Consider the following 4,746-nt stretch of genomic DNA (forward strand, 5'->3'; position numbering starts at 1 on the left):
TACAGTTTCGATTACGGCTGGCGATGGGTTCGTCAGTGACATGTGAGACTGTGAAAAAATCTTCAACTCAATTAACCTTGCCGGTGCCGTGTTGGTAATCAGCGAAGCGCGGCAGTCGTTCTGTTCTACTATTCTATGTTCTGTTTCATTTCTACTTGAACACTGGAACGCGCAGCAGCACGGCATCGCGTGCACGAAACTGCACGCGCGCGAGCCACAGGAACGGTACAACGAGGCAGTTTAATGGCGGCAGCGAGAAAATAAAAAACAAGCAAAACAAGATTTTGTGCGCGTTGATGACGTATGGTGACGTGTTTGTCACGTCAGGGGGCCCGGCAGCCAACGACGAACCAGAAAACCCGCCCTCACTCTCTCTTTGGAGAGGGGAGCGTAGAGGGGCGAGGAGGAAAGCACCGGGAGAGGGAAACGGCGGCAAAGATCTTACAATTTCGCTACTTTCCAGAGATAGAGGGGCTTTACTGAACGCTCCGTGTGTGCTACCTTGGACGTATGCTGCCAGGCGCCCCACCCCGGCAGCTGGTGCATTGTGTCGCGCGCGCGATCTGTCTGCGACAGGACGCTACGTGCGCGCGACTATGTATATACATCAATGATATTACATATATATGTGTATATATTTTATAAACAATTGCAGGGGCCGCTCGCGCGCAGACATTTGTGGACAGTGCTCGGACACTTGCGCGCGAGCGATGCGAACTCGTTGAGCGTCTTTACTTTGTAAATAATGTAAAAAGCTCCCCTGTCCTTTGTTCCTATCGCTCCCCTCTCTACATCCCCTTGCTATCCTCTCCCTATCCCCTTTTCCTTCCCGCCGGCCGCAGCTCAAGTGCTTCAGTTTGTTAGATAGCAGTTGCCGCGGCCGGCAATACTCTTTTCCTTCTTTTTGATTATTTTAAAAAATAATAAATCAACCACTACCACCACCACCACCACGCTGTCGGATGGTTGTAATCGCCCCTTCTCGGACGCTTTTGTGATGAAACACGACGCATGCATGTTTTCCGCCACGCCGCACACCATGCTCTTCGCGTTTTTCAATGCAGCACACACGTGTTTGCAGCAGCATTGTGCGACACGATACCTTCGAGCACAAGTTGAGTGGAAAACTTACAAAAGACCAGCTAGCTGGCCACCTGTGGAGCCAGGTACATGTCTGTGATACTTGCACGCGGTCACTTATCCTTTCTAGTCCCGTGAATTCAGGAAACTGGGCATTGATTCCTCCGCTTGCCGTATGACACAGCGCAAAGGTGACGCACGCTCTTTTGTTCCGATAAGCTTGCCCCTCCAGTGAACATCGGAATTTTGAACACTGAATCTCAAGCGCCAATGACGGAGGCGGGGTAAAGAACAATCAGAAGAAGCTGCTGCTCCCCGGAACTCTTTTCTTCACAGCGTGAAGTCATTTTTCGTCGGACTTTCAGAAAGCAGTTTGGCTAACGCTTCCACAGTGCCTAGGCGTGGTACATAAGACTTCATTGTGAACAATATGGCAGGTCCTAGGGAGCACAGAATGCGTGCCTCTTTTCGACGGCGAGCACATTGTCGCTCTGGACAGTGGACACATACTCTTCTCAAGGCTCCGTGGGGTCACGAGTCATTCCAGCTGAAGCGATGTCCTGTTCGGACGTGGAAGCATCGAGCGGTCTCAGTCTTTAAGTTGTAAATATTTGTATCATACTCAACATGCAAATAGATATGTGCGAGCAAAGTCCTTCGTTGTCACTGCGGGGAACTACCCCCTGTAGAGACGTAACCATAAATTAACTGACGCGGCAGAATTTAGTTAAAGGCACAGCTCAAGACGACTCTGCAATCGACGATGACGTGGAGCTTGTATAAAGCAAAAGGTACGCATCTTCTAGTGCTGCAAAAATCTTGGGCTGCCCAAAAGCAGCAGCGGAGGAGAGGGCATGTTAGCAGATTCGCTGGGCCAACGTTGAGAACAAGTATGGACTTTGAAAGGTTACTTCTGCGGTGGCGCCGTGTCACAAAGACCAGCTTCGGACTCCATGACGCATGCCAATGATGGGCGGCAGCAGCAGGTGCGGTGGAAGCAGTCAACGTAAACCGGTGCATGGTGCTTGTAAGTTTCATTTTTCGAACTTCTTGCTGCCCTTATTGTGGGTTTAAGCCGGTGCTCATTTAATCAGCGTGCGTCGCAATAGTGAGCACAGTGTTGAGTCCGAGGTTCGAGTGGTCTCAATATCTATGATCAGCAGGCGTGACTGCATTTGAGTGACCACCCATACGGATACCATGGGGGGAATTCTGTAACGCTCTCAATACAAAACCAGTCTCAAACCGCTCAACTTGCCCTGCTCCTATTGGTCGGCGGCCATATTGAAATTTTGCGTCATCACTGATCTCACCGGTGACTGCGCTTACGTCATCAACAAGACTAAAGTGGTGACGTTGCCCATGAGCTGAATATTGACTGAAATTGTGAGCGAAACGAGGTAACCCCAAAACCAGTCAACTGAGTAGAGCGAAAATGGCGGCTGTGTTCCTTGCGTTGCTATAGCGTTGCGCTGGCTGTGTGACAGTTGTGTCGGTGCGATCCACGGCGTAGAAGGGAGGACGAAGACACGTTTGACGTACCGGTCTAGTTGTTCCGACTGTGTTCAACTCGGAAACCAGCAGAAAGTGGAGTGACTGTGCGGCGATTGCCGACGAACATCGATGAACGGGGGCTCACGCAGCTCACGCAGCTCACGGACGAGTGCGCAGCCACTGCGGCTGCATGCGCACCGCGTTTTTTTGCTATCGGGGGCTACCAGCTTGCGTCGGGAACGTAACATCGTTTGCATCGCATAGGCATCGATCAGCAGGTGCGTGCGCTGATAGCGGAAGCCATCGGGCGGAACGCTGATTGTCGTCAAGGTGCCGCGGTGCGATATGGAAAGAAGTCGCTAGGCAAGGGGTTCTACGTAGTGAACATCACAGTAGTGAGTAAATGTTGGTTTTGACTGTGTGTGTTTGGCTACGACTTCGAAACGTCATTGTAAACTTGTATTGTGCCTATTTTATTACAGATCTGCGACGCGAACATACGCTCTTTTGACCCTCGTTGCCCCGTGGGACCAAGGACTCCAAACAACGCGTTCGTCTAGCGGTACTCCTGCACGCCGAAAGGTGAACGAAGGCCTGCTAAACGCCTGCGACTTTTCTTGGGTAAGCTGTAAAAAACCCGCGTCGGTTATCGAACGATATTGATTATATGCATTAATATGTGCAATCGACCACTTGCTGTAAGTTGGCTTCTCTGCAAGTCTTGTTTTCTAACCAAAAGGACTCGTTCCCCCTCGCAATGTTAAAAAACGAACAGAGGAAAGATCTCTTTTCTTTCCAGCTGTTGTCTTCGAGATTACCCAGCGACACCTGACGAAAGTTCAATACCTGTATATACCTCAAAATACAGAACGAAGGGACTAGGGATTGTAGTGCCTTGCCCCCATTCGTTACGCTCCCTCCCTACGACACGTTCGCTACTCGAAAGTGTGAATACGCTGCAAAAAACGCCTGCTTCTTTTCATTTCAGCAAGAACTAGAAGTCTGTTGTGTGACAACGAGACCCTTTGGTTGGATTACGAGCCTTACAGAGAAGCTGACTTGTATTTCGGCGAGTGATCGATTGTCTGAATTCGCTGAAGCTGCATGCATAAGACGGACTATAGTTATGCATATGAATGCTTGTTAATGTACAAATTTAGTGTTATGGCACCAGGAACCAAATATTCAATGTTTGAAATCTCTTTACTGCCTAAGAAACCGTAGCGCTTGTGTTGTGCAGGTAATCTTAACACATTTTTGTTTATATCACTGTGAAACTACAAGGCTATCCTTACAATGATGCTTGCTTGGACAGCCTTGTGACACGTTGCCAACATTCCTGTGAATGTTTACCACCTCACTGCGGGCTAGTTGGTATGGATCTTTGATTGTATACTAGAACATGCAAAAGGCGGACTTAAGTGGATGTCATTGTTTGGTTATGCAGGAGACAGTGACTACCCACTGGAGTCATGGCTGCTTACACCAATGCCAAGTCATCCCAGACCCAACTTGCTGTCCCTTCTCTGCTATCACCTTGCAGCCTGGCACAGTTGGCTGTGGTCACTAGCTGTGTGGTAAACATGCTTAAACCGAAAAGCGTAGCGTTACAGCAAGGTAATAAATATCCATGACGCTTATTGGAATCAGAAAATGGCACCAAAGATTTTTTACTGCCACATATACTCAGTAGAAGCACTTATTTCTTGGCCGCTGTATTTCACTCGAGTGTTTTTATTGAGAAAGAGACATCATACATACCAGCACACTTACCTTGATGTACAATGACCATACAACATTGACATGTATATTGCAGAATAATTATCGGGCTCAAAGAAGCCGCTCCCTTTCAACATATTGAAGCTACCTATACAAATAGGTACTGTATGCATGGCGCAGTGTGCAAAACGCTTACATATCAGAGGTAAAAATGCCAGCTGGATGGTATACTACTAGAGATCTTGCTCGCAGTGCTAAATGCTGTAACAGCTGTTAGGAGAATGGTGTACAAATACTAGGCTGCAGTGCCCACAATGATTGCTGAATGATTACAAAATTCTAGTGAAAATAAAATAAGCATCACACATACATTGTTAAGGCAATGTGTGAGCAGATGTTATGTACACTAATAAAACGTGTAAAACTGCAAGGGGACTGCTGAGCAGCTTTAAG

At 48.2% G+C, this 4,746-nt stretch overlaps 1 long non-coding RNA gene across 1 annotated transcript; it reads left to right on the forward strand.

The window, feature by feature from the left end:
* The first annotated feature begins 2,960 nt into the window (after positions 1-2,960).
* Positions 2,961-4,228, forward strand: LOC146195308 (uncharacterized). Its single transcript, XR_014705995.1, has 2 exons — positions 2,961-3,195; positions 4,022-4,228. It is a non-coding gene; the product is annotated as an uncharacterized LOC146195308 (long non-coding RNA).
* Positions 4,229-4,746: the final 518 nt, after the last annotated feature.

This window comes from Amblyomma maculatum, chromosome 3, assembly GCF_055883805.1.
Source record: "Amblyomma maculatum isolate TAMU_Amacu chromosome 3, ASM5588380v1, whole genome shotgun sequence".
Taxonomy (NCBI): Eukaryota; Metazoa; Arthropoda; class Arachnida; order Ixodida; family Ixodidae; genus Amblyomma; species Amblyomma maculatum.